This window comes from Tympanuchus pallidicinctus, unplaced genomic scaffold (assembly GCF_026119805.1).
Source record: "Tympanuchus pallidicinctus isolate F22 unplaced genomic scaffold, pur_lepc_1.0 scaffold13, whole genome shotgun sequence".
NCBI classification, from domain to species: Eukaryota; Metazoa; Chordata; class Aves; order Galliformes; family Phasianidae; genus Tympanuchus; species Tympanuchus pallidicinctus.
Genome location: NW_026294648.1, coordinates 4,846,872 through 4,866,307, shown reverse-complemented (window position 1 = coordinate 4,866,307; position 19,436 = coordinate 4,846,872). Strand labels below are relative to the sequence as shown.

Genomic DNA, 19,436 nt, shown 5'->3' with positions numbered 1-19,436 from the left:
TTTAAGTGTTGGTGAAGTATACCAGGCGGTGATTACTATTTTTAAGATCCATCCGTGGTAAAAGGGAGAGTGCTTTTAAAATTCTCAGTAAATGCTGAGATGAAAAACTCTTTGGCTGTATAAATCATTACAGTTCCCGATCCGCCTGACACCTGGCATTCCACAATTGTTGCCTAGTGAGGTTAGACCACAGAATTTTAATGCTGACATTGAAGGCCTGTTGATGTGTTTTTTATAAAAAAGAAAAATAAAATAAAATAAAAATTCCCCTTTGCTTGCATTTTGAGGTATTTAGCTTAAGTTAGCTGACCTGTGTTGCCACACTTGCCTAACACAGATGCATCAAGGAAAGCTAAAAAGCTGCTAAATTATATGTAATCATTCAACAATGCAAATTACCTGTCAGGCTGGAATTTTTCAATTGCATTCCTCCTGTGAAGAAGAATCAGGTGGAGGTCTTCAGTCAAGTCTACCCTGGCTTTAGGCAGCTCCTTTAGGCTTTGGCAGCCTTTCCAGCTGCTGTTTTTCTGCTGTGAATTCTCAGTGAAACTAATGAGCACCATGCAGGTAACAAGATGGGCTGGGTTAATCTTCATGTTCTTTTCAGAAATAAATGACTTAATGCATTTACGTGAGTTTTGTGATAACCTGAAATATGGCTGCTTGTTAGGTTCTCTTTCTGTTAACTTGTACAGAAGCTTATCCTTTGTGTTTTCCTTTGTCTCTCCTTTCCCATGAGAGTATTCAGCTTTTGTGTTTAGGCCTTACCCAGAGCCATTTCTCCCTGAGGTTTCCTAAGTCTTTTTGGTCTCCTTTGTTAAGGAAGAAGATGTGCTACAACACAAGCTTGATAAGAGCTTATTACTGCTTATAATACTTCGAGGTGCCTAAAAGGTTTTAGAAAACAGGGCTTTCTTCAGGCTAGGGGAGGCACTAGGCAGTCACTAGGAGAAGGGCTGTTTACCTGTACAACCTGTCTGAATCACATCACGTTAAATATTTTGGGCTCTTGGTGCAAAGAACACTTCTATGTAGCCCTGTGCAGATTTCTTGTTTGATTTTTCACTCAAAAAGGGGTTGGAGGGAAGCACATGAGAACAGTATACGCTAGCAAAAATCTTTTTTTCTTTTTTTTCTAGGAGCTGTTTTAAAATATATCGTCAAGCTTCTGTATTTTTAAGAAGACCTAACAGCTGTAAATATGGCTTGCAGTTTATGTAGGAAGTGGATCTGTCATCCCCAGCAGAAGGCTTGCTGGGTCTGGTCTGGGTGCTTGCCAGCTCTCCAGCTAGTAAGTACCTGGTGCAGTTAAGCTCTAGATTCCCTTCAGACATCCATGTTGTTAGTGATGGGAACTGTGAGAACTGGGAAAGTGCTCAGGATATTTTTGTGCTCCTCTGCAGTGGGTTGGCATCCTTGCTTTTGCAAACTCTCTTTAGAAAGGCTGTTCTAACAATACCTGTGAAAGGACAGGAATTAAGGCAACTTTTTGCCTTTAGAAGAACAGTGGGTTCAGGAGTTTGTGAGAAATCACAGATCAGACGCTTCCTTTTTTTTTTTTTCCTCTTTGCACTTGAACTGAGTTTACTCCACGTGGCTCCCTTGACATCAGATGAGTTATTCCTGGTTGATGGCAGAGTAGGCAAGCAAAGAACTTGATTTTCATTACGTGTGTAATGCTGGACACGTGGGCAGTCACTTGGTAGAACAGAATTATTTATAACTGAGATTTGACATTAGAGTCAGGTTGGTTATGTTTGTATTTTACAAAGCTAATAGACAACCACAGAGCATGCTGTCCTATGGCAGCTCCACATATTATTGAGCAGATGAACGATGGGAACTTTTATCACTGAATTAAGTTCAGAACAGTAATTGAGATTTTCAAGCCACACAGGAGGTTTACCTTTCATTCATTTTGATGGAACATGTGTATTTAAATCCCATGGAGTTGCTCAGCCTCATTTCTGCAACCTGTGTGCTCCCAGAGCTCCCATTGACTTGAAAGAAAGATTATCTGTGCATGACTATTAGGTTGACTCTAGGTTAGTCTCAAAGAAACTGGGGAACTATACCACAGAGCACAGAAAATATTTTAAATTACAGTGAATAATAGATGATTTTTATGATGGATAGCCAGCTAGTAGGCATAGACAAAAGAAAGCTTAGTGTATTATTTTCTTTTAGCAAAATGAAACTTGCTCCTGCTTTTTTCTTCCTCTACCCCGCTTTGCTTCTCCCACTCCCCTCCCCCATTTCACGGTGACCAGAAATACTTCCAACACCTTGCTTGTATTGTCCTAAACTGGTCATTTATTCCGAGTCTTCAACAGGATTCAATGCTGCTCATGTATTTTAATGAGATTTTACAGTACCTTTATTCAGGAAATAAATAGACGTTAATTATTGTCTCAGGAACTGTGTTTTGATGTGTAATGTCTACTAATTATTGGTGTTGGAAACACAGTCTGAAAAGGATTTTGCACTCTTTGGCCTCAATGCACTCATATTTTAAACTGCTAGTAGTAAAATTCATATCTGAATACAAACATCAACTATATTAAAACCTCCAGCTAGACCAGCTGAAGCATGCGTCTAATTAAGCAGCAAAGTGAGCTTTGGTGTATCTGTAGCTGAGCTCTTTCTTAGAAATACTCACAGTCCAAATTTGTCTTTATTGAGGCCTTGTCCAAATGATAAATATATACTACCTGCTTGGTATCTGCCACTTGGAAATAAATCACGTTAAGATTGACTTGCTAACAGCTTTCTTCTCTCTGTGTGTTCTGCTGCCCAGTAGGACATGCTGGAGTTCCTTGCAAAAGCACTCAAATAAGTTGAGCTGCGAGGAGAAAACTAACAACTGTGTGACAGAACACCACCGTTTATTCACTAGCATGGATGTCATCGTGATTGTTGTTAATTAAAAAGTTGTGAAAGTGCATAACTTACTATCATTTGCATAGGGTTTGCTGGCAATCCTGTTTCAAGATTGTTCTGCACGGGCATGAAACTTGAGCATGGATCTGTACAGCTCAGCTTCCTGCCTTCCCCAGGTGTTAAAATTGCCCGCACATAGGAGTGCAGTTTTACAATCCTATATGTGATGAACCATTGTGCTGTAAAACAGGCAACTGTGGAATCTGGATTGCTTTCTAATTTTTGGGCAGCTTAAACTGAAGTTCTTATGCTATGAATCTATTTGAGGCAGAGACTGCTTTTTTGAAGGGATGAAGTAAATTCTAAAATATTAATGCTTCCAAACATTAGGAGCAAACAATATTGCTCGTAAACTCAGATTCATTTTTATTGCTGTGGTTCATCTCTCTCTGTATGCAGAAAGGCAGATATGGAGATGCAGCTGCAACACGTATAACTTGGTAAGGGAAATGGGTAGTAGAGAAGTGCCAGGGGTGGCAGTGGTAGAAATATGCCTTCAGTGGCACATGTGGGACCTAAAGCTGCTTCGGCAGGGTTCATGGTCCCTTCCAGCTAACAGCCATGTGGATTTTCATCTTCTGTCAGGGGGCAAAGGCAGACTATTGCAATGTTAGTAAAAACAGGGTCCAAGTGCTTTGAATCTGAAGAAATCCCCTTGCCAAGGACGTACAGCCACAGCTCTTACTAGCATTGGCTCAGGAGAGCCTTCAGTATGTGCTTGAAATTAACATGTGCTTAAAATTAACATGAGCTGAAGTGCTCTCAGGAGCTGGGGTGGTGCAAGTCAGATGTTTAAACTTGGGTACTTGAGAAAGGTTTTGGCTAACACTGGGCCGAAACAGGATTTTATAGAAGTGATTCTGAAAGCAGATGGAATTCAAAAGAGACTGAGATAGCTTTGAAATTCTTGAAACTTGTAGTACTAGTTAGAAGAAAAATAATCTTGCTCTAAATAATCAGTTCTAAAAAGCCCATTATGTTTTATAAAATTCCTTAGAGGTTTTCCATAATTGTATTTAATTTGATGTCTATGGCAGCACATGGTGGGCCTGTGCTACTGCCTACTTCCATGTTAGTACAGCCCTTTACTTTGTTACTACAGCCCTGCTTTACTGACATTGCATTTTGGAGAAGCAAGAATTACACTGAAATGCAGCAATTTTCTATTATATACGAACAGAATTTCAGAAATAATCTAGTTAACCTGAAAAGCTCCGAGAGTTTGATCTTGGAATAAATAAAAGAAAGTGCTTTTGCATTTTGGTCTGGTACACAGAACTGAACTAAAAAAAACGTCTCTTGTTTTTCTTAGGGCAGCTATGTTGTACAACTGTGTAATAACTGAAGATGAACATTTTGGTTCATATAGGTGTGTAACATGCTTTGAGCGAGATGGAGCCATGTGGAATTGACCAGCTTGTACACAGTGGGTTCTTTCTGAGTTAGTTGTGGCAGGTGACTTTACAGCCACACTTTTAGACATGAGGAAAACCATCTGAGACATGTTTAATAAAATCACTGTAAGGCCTATGTAATAAACTCTGGGATTTACATCTCTTTTATTTAAAAATACAAATCAATCCTAGACAAAGCAGGCTGATTAATAGAACTGTAATTTTAAAATTGAGAAACCTTTGACCTTTAAATGCTCTACTGAATTAACTGTTTATCAGCAAGGGTGTGACAGGTGAACAAGAAGACTGAGATACTTTTCTATACATAATATGGTACCTATTTATTCTCCACTAGGATACTGACTACTGCATATTAGTTTCTTCTTGTTGGAAGCAGAAAGTTTCCACCCAGTGCTGCCGTGAAAACATACCTGTTTAACTAGAAAGAGAATTAGAAGAATTTACTTTATACTTCCTCTCTCACTGGTTTCTTTCTTTCTTTCTTTTTCTTTTTTTTTTTTCCTCCTTAACTACATGTTTGCTTAAAGCGGATGTCAATATTGAAATGTTTTTTCCAGATAGTGGTTGGATCTTGAGAGTTATAACAAACAAATAGAGATGGGCAATTGTCTATAGCTGCTTATGGGAAAGCATGTGTTTCTTTGTAATTTTGCCAAGTACTGGTTCCTGTAATAGATTCATCCCTTAAAGACAGCAGTGAAATCAATAATAATGATTGCTAGGATGGAATGTGGATGTGTATCTTTTCCTAACTTTTCCCCACGTTCAGTTTTCTTTTGCTTATTTGCTCATATCAGAGGTTTCCCTGCAGCCCTCCACAGCCACTGGGGGAGACTGGCAGTTCTCAGCTTGGCAGGGCTTTATGTCAGTTTGTCCCTCCTGTCTTCATTGCAGCTCAGGAGCTGACTGCCATCTCTGATTCTGCTTGGCGCTGCCGTGCTCTGCAAGGCCGTTTACACCAAGCAGCGGCTGTTTCTGGAAGCTGTTCTGCCAAGTGGCTCTTTTACATAAGAATCGGACAGCTTTTTCCTGACTAATTATCTTCTAACTACTCCTAATGACACTGAAGGTGCTGAGGAGAAAGGAGGAGCGAAAATATCGGTTTGAAAAGGCTGCCCACACCACGCGACGGGGCCCAGGATGCTGCCTCACCACAGGGCGAGAGGCCCGGGCCCCGCAACGTGGCTGCCGTGAGGGCGGGGCGCACGGTGTCCCTGCCGTGCTGACTGGCAGGACTGGCGGCTAAAGGAGAATTCTTTTACAAACTCGCTTCCCAAGAGAGAAGAGGCTGTCGCTTCTGCATGCTGCAAAAGCATTGCTGACGGCTGTGTTACTGGTGTGTAAAACCAACAGGGAGCTGAATGCTGAAAGCTCACAGAAGCCCTGCAGAGCTCAGCAACCCAGGGTAAGTGTGCTGGGGCATGGATGAGGCTGTTCTTCAGGGCCTCGCATCCTGCCCTGGCTGTGGCACGAGGCAGCATGGCCCTGGAAGGTCGTCGGGGTACTTCTCTGACATCTCAGAACCTTGTGGTGGCCCAAGGTGCAGTTCCACGGGCTTACTTTCCACTGCCAGGCTTTTCCAAACCTGTTCACTTTTCAGCTGAATCGGTAAACTAAATAAACAGTGTATGACATAGAAGAGGAGGTGGGATGCGCGTGCAGGGATAGATGGGAAAAAGACAGTGTCTGTTCCTTCTGGCTGCAGCAGCCTTAGCTTGAGAGATCACAGCCCAGAAACCTCGAAGCAGCCCCTGTTGGTGTGGGGCTGCTCTGCTCGCTCCTTGGCCAATCCCAACATACCTTTTATATTGAGGCAATTTTCTGGCTTCTTTGTTCTGCCTGAATTGATGATAATTAGGTATCAGCATACACATTGTGCCATACAGCGCTGCTTGGGTGATTTCCGTATGGACTTAATTAATTAAGCTAAGTGCAAAAGGTTTAAATTCTGTATTTGTAAAAGTAAAGTGCTGGATTCCATTTTCAGAAAGATTTTATTCTCTGGAAACTGTTAATATATTTCTACTGCTATCACACTTTAAATGAACTCACGAGTTAAGAACAGTGACAGAGAATAAATTATCATACAGCTGGTAGGAGAAAGATAAATAAAAGGATATACATAAAAATTAATGGATTCTGTCCCTGTGTGTGCGGAAGAACCAGTCCTTGATGATGAAAGGCTATTAACTAGCTTAGTGTAATTAACTGTTTTGCTTCAGGAAGAGGGGTTTGCAGTTCTTTCTTTGAAGCCAAGTGTCACAAGCATGTGCAGAGTGCAATAACCACTTTTCTGCATTGAAAAAATGCTTTAGGAAATGTGTAGAGGAAGGTGGGGAGATTTGGAACAGAATGGTCACTTCACTCTTCAACAAAGGTAAAAAATGAAGTCAGCTGAGAGGCTGTGCCAGCGAAACAGTGCATTTGAAACTGAATTTGAGACTCTGAGCATCACCTTACTACAGTCTCCAGGCCAATGGGAAGGTCCCCCAACTTGTCCAATTCTAGGACCAGTCATTAAGTGCCCTTTATAAGGAGTACATTTCATTCTGAGTTGTAGGCAGAAAAAATTACAAGGGCAGCTCACAATTCTTAGCTGTTTAATTCATGGTATATATTGAATTTGGGAAATGTACCTACTGAAGTTAATGGAGGAATGTTAGAAGGTCTGAGTTGACACCATGGTATGTTATGCAGCTCCTTTCTTTTCTCACAAGCGAGGCCTGTGGGAGAGACAGATGTGATGGAAGGTGCTGTGGCAGCAGTACACCATGCAGTCACCTTGACCAGACAGAGTTCCTTTTTTGCTTTTTTGGGAGTTCAAATCAGCTGACAGAGGTGAAGGCATGGCCCATCTTGGTTTGGTATCTTGACGTATTGACACCTAGTGAAAGCAAGCTTTGCAGTTCGAGAAAATAGCTGCTCTTACTGATGAATCAGCACCATTTTTTTTCACTTAAGAAAATGAAGCATATGGCATGATAGTGCTTGCTGTCATACCTGCTGCTTATCTGTGACAGAGAAACTGTCAAACGTACAGCCTGTATGAAGTGGTTGTGACACAGGGATAGCGTTTCAGAGAGGTGGATGGTCCTGAAAACTCCTTGAGCAAACTAAGCAAACAGAAGAACGGACGAGAAAGATTCCAGCTCAGCCCACTCATTTTGTGACACTGGGCAGCTCTTCCCAGCAGCTTTGCAGGTTTAATCAGAGTTTTCTGTGAAACTCTTCCTAAACAATGGGGCAGCTCTGTAAAGTCGTGAGCCCCTTCTCTCAAAGCAGGGCAAGCACTTCTTCCTTCTGCTCCTTCCTCACCTTGCAATGCCCCTTTCTGCTCTGAGCCAAGTGCAGCACCAGGAACTGCTGTGCTGCTGTGGGTGAAGTACTGCAGCAAGTGGGCAAGGGAGCCTGGCATCACTTTGAGTCTCTTCTGCTGATACTGACTTAAGGGATATGGCTGTGTCCTGGCCGGCTCTTCTTTTTGCACTGTGGGGATTCTGATTTCTTTTCAAAAACCTGCATCACCACAGAAATTATCTGGGCTGCTGAGGGGTGTCTGGGTGAAGTGGCAGGAGGAAAGACTGGGGCCAAACCTGCTTCACCTGGGTAATGGAGGAACAAAACCATGGTAAAATTAGGGTGCAATGAAGATGGATATCAAAAACTCAGATTGCAGAAAAAGGACATCTGAATAGTCCTGTAAGAAAGACTTGAAGTTAGTCATTTTCCCTTCTCTCCCCAAAAAGGAATGTAACCACGTATCTTTACATAGTTTTTTGTTTCTTTAAATCCAGAAGATGTGCATGCCCCTATCATTTCATTAGTGAAATTTAAGAAATGGATACCTTAAAGTATTTCCAGATTCTGCACTGAAAGTCTGCAGAAATGAGAAGTATTTCTGTATTATTCAGTGCCATTCTTGGGGTGGGCTTGAAGGCTGGTGTTGTGCTGAGATTTTCCCACCAAATAAAGCTGTGATCGTCTTTTTCCTTCTATTACCTGTTCTGCAAACAGAAGAACCTATTCTGCACTGGAAATTACTCTGTATAGAAAGGATGGACTCAAGATTTAATGGGATCAATAAAAATTAAAATGTAGTTTGGATGTTATTTCACATACCCAAACAATTTTCTTGTGGCTAATTTCTAGGTTAAAATGTTTCCCTGAATGCATTTCTTGAATCACTTGAATTTCTTTTTATTCTTTGTCTTGAATTCCTTAAAACCAAATGATTTATTTCACTGACGTTTACTTCTGTCATGTCCCAACACTCTCAAAAAAAAGGCTGTGCAGAAGGGTACAAAATCGATATGTAGAGAAGTGCTGGTGTTTGCCTGTGTCCATGAACACGAATAATCCTTTTTTCTCTTCTGTTCTTTCTCCTCCCATCTAAGGCAGAACAGTCTGTCTGTCCTTTAAATGCACAGTGAAGTGTCATTTCACATCAAATCTTTGTCCAGTGGCAGGGTAATGTGATGTTCACTGAAAGGATAAGAAGGCTTGACAAGCTTCAGATCACCAAAATGGTAATGTTCATCACTGCCTGAATCTAATTTGAGTTTCCTTTCTAGTTCAGTTTCCAGGGAAGAAGACATGAGGGACTGAGTATGTAGAGGCTGTGTGTTGAGAGGCTTTGTTACAAAGGAGTAGTGAAAGAGAGCTGCCTTCTGAAAGAGCTGAAAAATTTTCCATCACTTTCTCTTGTTTGTTATTAGAAAATCAGCTAACAACAAAACAGCCTTGGAACTCAAGAAGAATGGCTAAAATAATCTGTGGATTTTATATTTTCTGCTGCCCTTTGGACAACCATGGAGTTGTTTATCAGTTGTCTTTTACACTAGCAAGTTAGTATGCCTACTACGCTTTATATGCTTGATTTTTTTTTTTTTCCTAAAACATAGATCAAACAGCTTTTTTCATTTTCACCCTGAAAACTTGTTATGGATCAATCCTATTGACCTTCTTACACTTTGACAAAAACTTTAATTAAGTCTCCTGCACAAAATCTCATGTAAAAGGAGAAAAGCTCAATACGCAGGTATTTTTGTTTATAGCACTCTGGGCCAAGGACACCCAACTGTTGCCAAGTCCTTACTGATCATTTCTGAAACACTTGTTCAAAGAGCCGATCTACCACAGATTTTGCATTTTTTTTCCCGGGGGTCTTGCAAACAATGAGGTTTCCATTTTCAGTTTAGGTTCAGACATCTTCTGGCAACGGTAGTCATGGAACTATCTGCTTCTTACTAAAGATGTAACAGAGTTGAGGAAGCCAGCGGGATTCTGCTCATGATGCTTCCTAAAGGTAATGGGCCGAATCTTTCATACATTGGCTAAGGTTTATTAGCTTCAGTGTTTACCCTATGCCTCATTTAGGGGTATATTTTAAAAACTTACAAACAAACTCTTATTAAGAAACCAAAAAAACCCCAAAAACTTACTAGTCATTGTTTTTGAAAGCAGTTTCATCAGGCATCCATGCAGTACTGGTGTAAAGTTCATGATGACGAGTGTGTTATTGCAGGACAATTTCCATCCAATAAACTTAGGCCACGCACAGAGATGTTTGCTCACTAATTCCACTGCTTCCAGAGGAAAAGGCAAAATTTGACTCATCCCTTGTCATTCCTTAAAGTGTGTGGAGGCTTGTGAGCAGAGTACTGTCTATAAATTAAGCAGTAATACTAATTGTGTGGAATGTGGCAGTTGGGCTGTGACTGGGGGATGATGTCTGCCGTGCTCTCAGCACATCCACCTTTGGTCCTTGCTGTGCAGATTAGGAGCAGCGTTTAAAATGGTCACGTAACAGAGCTGTCACAAAGGTTTATCATAATGATTAGGGAGCACATAATTAAGGCCACTCCCAAGTCAAAAAGCATTCTCAGCAGACTTCAAAACTCCTAAAATGCTTGTTTATTCAATAATTATGGAGCATAATTATGGTAATGAGGTTAGCTCAGATTTACATATTAGCAATGCATTTTAATGATCTGATTATGCAAAAGTGAGATACAATAGATTAAATTTTATATGGAAAATTTGTTGCCAGACTGGAATCATAGGAAAAGAAAAAAACTGCAAACAAAACAACAAATAGATTTATAAGAGCTTGGGGAATTACCATGTAATAAATCCTATGGTTGTAGTGAAATAACTAGAGCAGAAACAAATTCAAATCATTCTATGAACAGAAATCCCCAGCTGCAGAACTGCTGCTGAGTGACATTAAAAAATACAGTTTTTTCTTCAAATCACATATATGTATATTTTTAAATCATCAAATGGCTACAGAGTCCTTAGAGACAATTTTGGGAAGAAGAGTCACTGCTTTTGTTTTCTGAACAGTGAAGTTAGCAAGTCTAGATGAAGGCAATGACCCCTCCAGCTCTCATCTTTTCTTTCATCTGTCTCTTCTTTTCTTCCTTTCATCTGGTTTTTGCTTCTCTTGCTTTCATTCAGTGGTGTTCTCTCAAAAAGCCCTGCTAGGTTTTCTACCAATAACATCAGTATTTCTATGGTTGCAGTAATTGTATTTTCTTTATGTATGGCTTTTTGCTTTTTTTTTTTTTTTTTTTCTTTCCTTTTTGGGTTCTGTAAAGCTTTCAAATTTTATTTTGAAGGAACAATTCAGTTCCTCTAATCTTTGCTTTGGTAATACAATATTGTCTTTGACTCATTAAATACCCTCCTTTTGTTGTTTTAAGAGGTTAGTGATTTATTTTGTGCAGCATTGCAGCAAATTGGATGATCCTTACGTCAGGGAAATCAAAGCAAGGCTGCAAGTGATGCACTAACTTGCAAAAGGGGAGGGGGTAGTATGCTGAAATATTCCGTTTGTATTTGATGGGCTTGATCTTGTTAGTGGTTTTTTGTTGTTGCTTTAAAAAAATAATTACAAGATCAGGTGGAATAGTGCGAATAATTGTGACATTAAAATGTGAGAATTAAACAAACTTGAGGATGCTGAGACTGAGATAGTGATGTCTCTCCACACGACAGCGATACATCGTGCTTTTGTTGGCGGGATTCAGTCTGTGCACCAGCTTAGCCCTGCTGGAAATCCCCTCTGCTGCAGCTCGTTGCTCTGGGTTCAAGGACTGCTTAACCACAGGGGCTCCCGTGGTGAAGGGAAACTGCTCAGCAGGCAGGGACACAGAGATATGTGTAAGAAGTAACAACTTTGGAAACAGTAATGCTGGTTTGCTACCAGCCTGGGAAGCTCAGCTCTGCCCACAGTTTGTAGCAGCAGCCATTAGAAACTCCCCTTTGCTTTATGAATGCCAATCTGCAGCATCACTTCTAAAAAAAATTTGCACTGAAGTTGAGTTCCAAGTCTGAAAAGTAGAATCCTTACATGAAGTAAATTTTAAGAAGAGCATCCTTATGCTTTCTGGGGTGCCTGCAGTTGTAGCTCCTGAGGTGAGGAGGATGGAATGGAAAACGCACTGGAAGCAGGAGAAGTTTTGCTGAGGTTCAGGTAAATCTTGTTTTTAAGCATCCATATTGTCAGCTCTTATTCTTTGCAGCAGTAAATGGGTACTGCTGAAGAGTTTTTTACTGGTACTTCATTCCACACAATACTACATACATAGTCTAAACATCTGTTTTTATGCACATCTCCAAAATTTCATGAAAAAGCAGATTCCCCTGAGGTTGTACTTCCAAGCTGGTCCTTAGCTGAGCCATTATTATATTATTTTTTAGATTTTTCTTTTTTTAAGTTGCATTGATAACATTATTCGTTCTTTCAGACATCAGCTTTTGAAAATCTATTATTTGAAGTCTATAGGCTAGAAAACACAGGCTGTCATTTTAAAAGTAAGATTTTTGTGTTCTCTTTTGCATGTTTATGTTTTCCTGCAGCAGGGGTCATTTCAACCTTGTTTGTCAGTGCTCTAGGGAAGGATTTGCCCAGATCTTGTGATCTCTTTTTCTCAGAGAGAGAAACATACAGGAGCTCTGGTGCAAAGATAATTGTGCTGCTTGCTGAGACTTTTTGCCCTGGATTTAGGGTTTGCTTGCTGCTTGCCATGTGCCAGGGAAGAAGACTGAATTGTGCTGCTTACGCTGTTCTCTGCTTGTGCTGGACAAAGGTTCATTTCAAACCCAAAGCATGAGGCACTGATTGGCATATTGTTGTATGGGTCTCTATTAAATGAGGAAGTCTCTGTTTTAACTCTTTGTAGTGGAACTTGCAAGAACTAAACCCGCTCTGTTCCAAATGCCCCTTCTCTTTCATGGGTTATAATACTTTATTCATGTGACACTAGTCCCAGAAAAGTTCCACCTGAGCATCCCTTTCTTTCCTCAGTATTACTAATTTTAAAGAATTTACTAGTTTTGGATTTAGCATTGGAAGGTGCCCTTGTTAAAACTCCATGAGAAGTATTATTTACATTAAAGGTTTCTGTTTCCTACTGAAATCAGTAGGAGATGAGTCACAAAAGTGCAAAGATGGCAAAAAGCCAGTGTTTGTGGAGATTGAGCTCTTTATCTTCCTTCTCCAGAGCTCCTTGCAGGAACAGCTCCAGCGGTTGTCCTGGAAGCGGTTTCATTGTCACACATTCAATACAACCTTCCCTTTTAACAGAAGACATGCGTTTCTTTATCTCGCTAATTAAAGCTCAGACTTCATAGCATCATGCATTGTCTGTGGCTCCAGCCATCTTCTAAAAGAAGAAGAATAACCCTTTCTTTTTTTGGGGGAAAAAAATCTCAGTGCCATCTATACTTCATGGATTTTGAAGTCAGCACATGAACATTGTGAATTGCATAAATCCAGTGGATGTTTCATGCTTCAGCACAAAAACTTGTCACCCAGGACATTATTGCCTGAGGCTTGGAACAGAGAGGCTGCAAGTCCCTGCCAGATGCACTGCAGACATACTGATGTATCTCTGCAATGTATTTTTACTGTCCAAATACTAGCTTGATAAGTTCATGTAAAAGTCAAGCAATAAAAATATCTCCACACCAGGCTAAGGGTATTCATATCATTTCTCTTCAAAGTCAAATACAAATGATTGTGCTCATTTAAAAACCTCCCTGCTGTGGTGCCCCAGCCTATTTCTCTTATCTTATGACTCTAACCATGCTCATTGTCCCACACTTGCTATTTTGAGGATGCTAGAGGTGGAGAGCATTCAGCTTTTTCATCTCTGTGTCCTGCTCCTGGATATGCTGTATGACATATTTTTTTCTAAGCCAACTTGGCTAAACAGCTTTTATTTTAAGGCACGTTTGCTGAGCTATTCAGCTTTCAGATACTTCTTCCTGAGAAGGCTTTGGTTAGTGGGAAGATGGTGAGACTTCAGGCCATGCAAAAGTAATTGAACTTTAAGAACTTTCATCTGTCCATGAACTGAGTTTGTGAGTCCAACTTATTAGCTCTGCTACCTTTGAGCTGCCTTTGAGTGAGGCTGGTTGATGCCAGCTGGTTAGCTCTAATTGGGAGTGAAACATTTTTGTAATCTTTTTGGTATGAAGGATGCTAGACAAGCAATAAATTACTCCATGTTTGGCTTTATGAAACACATGAAAAATGTAGTGAAAATAGAATGACTCTATAAATCCAGATCCTCCAAATCCAAAACGTGATTTCCTGCAAGGTGACTGTTAAGATGACTGTGTCTCTCAGCATTTTTATTAGGGATAACAGTCTCACAGTAAGTCAAATACATGGCAAATATATACATTCACATTTGTGTGTATATATATGTACACTAATATACTACTTCTCTTTTCTTCCAAAAAAAAGCCTGTTACCTTTTTCTCCTCCTTCAGACTTTAGGTACAGCTCCAAGAGTGTGCCGGAGAAGGGGTGAATTTCTCCAGGTGACAATGGGCAGGTAGGGCCAATTCCTGCAGAAGCAGAAAGCAAATAGCCTGGCTGGTTCTGAGGCTGAATGCTATGCCCTAGGGAAGCAGTGCCTGCTGAATGCTATGCCCTGACAGACTCCCAGGTGGGCATTGGCCCTGCCTGAGCTGTTGCAGTGGTGCTGCTCTCAGCCTCCTCAGTGGGTTCTCCTGTAAGCCCAAACTGATTGTATTTCTTCCGCTCTGAATAATCAACCCTGAGTTACTCAAAATAATAATAAATCTGATCTCTGATGATACATATGATGATACCTTGCAGCTTAGGGGGCTGCAGTGAAAGGGAACAGTCCTTGAATATGTTTTTGTGATAACTTTGTTTTTAGTTTCACACTTTGCAAGCTATAAACTTGGCACCAAGTGCATGGTGAAACTTTAGTGACTTCAGCTTCTTATTGCCATCATTGATGAAGACTGGTTCCAGTAGGATGCCCTTACCAGGTAGAAGAGAGACAGGAAATTTCCTCACTGAAAATGAGCAAAATTGCAAATTGATGATCTGTTGCCCTTCTTTCCTGAGATCTCAGACAGCTGATATTTCACATGGATCAACAGTAGGGTATAATACTTCATCTGAGTATCTCAGGTTTCTGTAGAGGATAACTGAGGTGCACGAGAGAAAGAAGATGCTGAAAGCCTCACTCAAGTCTCGCACTTGGTTTGTGAAGAGAATCTAGGTCCTCCGATGCCCCATTTCTATTGTAGCATTCAAGCCATTCTGCAGTCAAATTCTGCTTTTGTCTTACTTGCTGCAGGAAAGATACAGAGTGGTAAACAGCTGCTGGGAATAAACGAGCTTGTCATGCTGAGTGTAATCCTAGAGGGGTGCTGTGCTACCTCTTTTTTCTTTGTAAAAAACAGCTGGCCCACAGTAGCTGTAGGATCTAATGCTACAATGAGAGCAGAATTCAGGTCCATCAGTCCTAACAGAGCATCTCAAGCTGCTTTGTTGTCTGCTGTCAGTTGAGAGCACCTGAGGCTCTATTGCAATCAGCATGTAAGTGAACGCGTTCATTAATTAATAGCTTCTGCTACGTAGGTTGCTCCAAAAGTAATGCCTCCTATTTATTTCCATGGAAATTACAACAGGTACAAAGAATACAACAAAAAGCTATTTGATAGAGCAAATTTTCAGCTACAAAACACTATTTTTAAACATAGTCACCATGTAGGGGAACTGTTAGGTCGTGGCTTGAGCTGGTGATCAAGCACATGGTGAAGGGGTGTGACTGACCCAGGGAGAACAGGCAAACTGTTTGCACCTGGCTTGCTTCTTGAATGCCATTGCTGTAACAGTAATTGGAGCAACAGTAGTTGTAGTGCGTCTTGAAGCAAACAGTCATTAATTGGTCTTAAAATTTGCTATGTAGAGAGATTTTAACATATTATTAAACAGAACTAATTTTAATGAGTTCTCTGCATAATCCAACATAACTTGTTGTATGCTAATATTCAGTTTGCAAGATTCCAGGTTTTCATAGGTATTCATGGCTGATGGTGTTGTATTATCTTAGTGCTTTGTCTATAATTACTACTGCTGTCCATAAAGCAGGTAAATTCATCTTATTTCATAGATGAAGAACCAAGATGCATCCAAAATGCTGATTCTCAAGTTCTGCTTAGCTGTCACTCAGCCTCAAAGACAGTCATGTCTTATCGTTGACTCACATCTTTGTTTTAATTTTCTTTTCCAGGTTTAAGAGTTCTACCTCAGTCCAGAGAGATTCTGTCTTCATGGAACTAAGACAGGAGATTCCTGCTTCTTTCTCAGTTAACTAAGGATTCATAAGGTAGGCATCCTTCTATTTGTGACTTCTGATGTACTTTTGACATATGCCCAACGCACAGTAAGTGAAGATTTTCTCTTTCAAAATTCATGCTTGATTTGTCTTGCTCCTTGTGTATTGTATAGGCAATACAGGGGAAAAAATGGCATTCAGACTCTTTTACCAAGACCTGATGGTATGAGGTTGCACTACTTGCTTTTAGCTACAAATTCATTTGTGTTTCTGCTTATAGGGAACTGCTTGGAGTAAAAAAGTTTTTGAAATTGTAATGTATTTCTTAGGAGAAATGTTCAGCCACAGGTACATATATGTGCGCCTTCAATTTGTTGTAGGCATTCACCTGCTGAGATTGGCAGGGGAAAAAATGTTTCTTGATTAATTGAGATAGTTGGAAACGTGAGTGGTGAGGTGACTTAATGGGTTATGGACATATATTCAATTCATGGTGTACTTCTGAACTTTTAGCACACTGTTAAGATCTTCACCTGAAAGGTATATAGTCGTATAACTTTTTTTTTGCTGGTGGTTAGCCATATGATATTTTACATGGTGTTGTTTATCCTAACTCTGCTGCAATAAGATCTATAATGGCATAAAACTAGTTCCTTACTCAGGTTTTTTTTTTTTAAGTTCTTCCTGTGTGTATGTATTTTTAAGCTTTTTTTTCTTTAAGCTTTACTCCTTTGAGGCTGGAATTGTTTCCTCCATTTGTGTGTGTGTGTATTTATTTATTTTGTATGTGCGTGTGTTTTTCCCTGATCTGAAAATGCAGAAGCAGCAGCGAAGGAGATTTGCTGCAAAAGCTGTGCAAATATTCAAATAAATCAGCCAGCTTCCTTAGCAAATACGCTCTTGGTATTATGCATCCCTTTTAACATTTCACACACAAACATTTTTTTTTTCCCCTAAAACTCCTTCCTGTGACATTCTAGAAGGTTTTTCAGAGAACAAGCCTACTGCTGTTGAAATGTGGTATGGTACTTATTTGAGAACACACTCCTAAGGAAGGGCATATCCAGGCATTGCAATGTGTTTGAGATAAGAATGAAGCTCTGTGCCTTTGGTAAACAGAACCCAAGCTTAGTTTGAATAAATGCCATGTGCAGCTTCTTTAAGGAACCACTAATTATACACCATTAGAAAATAGGGATGGGATGGGTAATCTGCTGCTGCTCCATCTTCTGCAGTGTGCATTGTGTTTGCAGCTCTTGGAATCCCTCTTTCAGCTATTTTCAGTGCTTTACATTAATGGGATTATCTACTCTTCCAGTTGGTTTACTTGAGAAAAAAATAGTTCTGACTTGTATTTTATTTCATTATGTTCCTGAGAAAACACTTTATTTTACAGTGATTTAAATAGTTGCCATTAAATTGGGCTTGTATTTGGCTGCATTTTCACTATCCATAGGGATTGGAGTGCCTCTTCTCCAGGGTGGAGCTTGGCTTGAGAGGCTGAGCAGAGCCATAAAGGGAAATGGGCTCAATGAACAGTTTTTCTTTTGTTACCTTCACAGATAGAATTAGACCTGTAAAGCTAAATCCCCCTGTGGAATTAAGCAGTTTGGGAGAGAAAGACCTGAGAGAATGGCGCAGTACCCTTGGTTACAGACTATGTAACAGCAGGGACAGTTTGTTTTCTAGTTTGTAAAAGATTTTGTCTGTTTTTCTCACTTCATGTCCTTCTCTTATAAATACTTATTTTCTTCTAAGTACTTAGTGGTCTCAGGTGCAGGAGGATGTGAAGAATAAAGTGCAGGTGCACAGGACTGAGACAACAGGCTGCTGGCTGCTGCCTAGACCTGTGCAGGTCACAAAGAAGTCTCTGCTTCCCAGTCACTAAGTCAGAGAGAATTGTCTTCCATCTTTCTCTTTTGGAATTTAGGGACAAAAAAGATTTTGTTCACATGGTGTCTTTCACAGTTAACGTATCTCTTGTTCCATTGATTACATGGCCCTGTCTTTATGAATGACAAGCATGTTTTTGGAAGAGGTATCTCACAGAGCATGCAAGTATCACAACAAAATTGCTGCAGCTTTCTCAGTACTTCTTTGTTTGTCATTCAAGCTTCAAGTAGTTGACAGCTGTGAACAAATTAGGTATTTCTGTGTTTTGCTCTTCATTACTGATTATTAATACATACATACATAAATATGGTCTATTATGGAGAATTTGTGCTTTTTACAGAAATCCTGGTGACCAGTGGATGCCAACAGGTGCTTTGTGGTTTCTATAGCTTTTGAATTGGTTCGTGAATATTAGACCAGGAGTAGGATTGCTGACCTTTATGGGATGATATGCTTGGGATATTTTGGGGATTTGCTGAATATCTGTGAAGTTTGGAACATGTGAGGGTGAGAGGATTGCAGCATTAGCCCAAATAAGTGAGCTTATTCATCATCAGCACCCATGTTGTCAGAACTTGAATAAATGTCAGTAGGTGCCTGTAGGGGAGCTGTTAGGGCTTGAGCGGGTGATTGAGCATCTGGTGAAGGGCTGTGGCTGCCCAGGGAGCGTAGATAAATTGTTTGCACCTGTGCTTCCCAAGTGACCAGAAGGGGGGACCGAGGGTGCAACCACTCTGGGCTCACGTAAGGGCCAGCCATGGACGGGAGAGTGTCTCTTGGAGCTAGGCTCCTTCTTGAGGAGGAGTGCTGTTTAGTCGGAGATTCCCTTCACCAGCTGGGTGATGTCAGCTTTCCTTTCTATATATGACTATTGGCCTACCTGCAAAAACTTTGCTTGGTGTCACCAGGAAAAGCAATTTTTCTTCCTTGTGAGCAGAACAGAGCCTTAACGTGTTTATTGAAATGCATCGCTTTTAGCACGTTGAGCTTTTTGTTGTGCACACTGTTCTTCTCAGATGTGACTCTGAGTATCTTATTAGAAATACGGAAGGGAGTTAGAGAAAGGGCCCAGCTCTTAGGTATTCATTGTAAATGCAACTGAGAATTGCACTGACAGTTAACATCTCACTTTTTGATTCTTTCTATCTGTAGCCCCATTCAACAAGAGAATGAATTTAACTGTGCAGCTCTCCTTTCCCTTGCTGCATGTTGGTGGAAGGGCTGTTCATACAGTACCAAGCCTCACTGCTCCCTTTGCCCCTCTCTCCTTGCTCCTGCCTCACGCTCTGGATTTTCAGGCAATGTGGAAGACACTGATAATAGACTCACCAATCTGTCTGCCTGATGTGATTTTCATACAGCTCTCCCCCTGCAGCTTGTCTGACCACTCTTGAGAATTAGCTGACCTGAGCAGAAAGTAAAGGGCAGCTAATTCCCTCTTTCTGACTTGTTAGAGAGCACACTTACACCAGCTATCCATGCCCATTTTGAGGGGCAGGGTGGCAAAAGGTAGTGCATAGATTGTTATGCAGGAGTACAAGGTGGCAGAAGGCCAGGCAAGCTTGCTACAATTAAT

The 19,436-nt window shown here is 40.6% G+C and overlaps 2 long non-coding RNA genes across 3 annotated transcripts in view; both read left to right on the top strand.

Annotated features, from left to right (window-relative positions):
* The first annotated feature begins 419 nt into the window (after positions 1–419).
* Positions 420–8,420, top strand: LOC128076221 (uncharacterized). Its single transcript, XR_008204283.1, has 3 exons — positions 420–567; positions 1,140–1,291; positions 5,250–8,420. It is a non-coding gene; the product is annotated as an uncharacterized LOC128076221 (long non-coding RNA).
* Positions 8,421–15,569: 7,149 nt separating this feature from the next.
* Positions 15,570–19,436, top strand: part of LOC128076223 (uncharacterized) — a 73,359-nt gene continuing 69,492 nt past the window's right edge. For both annotated transcript variants that reach the window (XR_008204286.1, XR_008204285.1), the window contains exons 1-2: positions 15,570–15,780; positions 15,923–16,018. This is a non-coding gene — a long non-coding RNA (uncharacterized LOC128076223). The remainder of the gene's footprint in view (positions 15,781–15,922; positions 16,019–19,436) is intronic.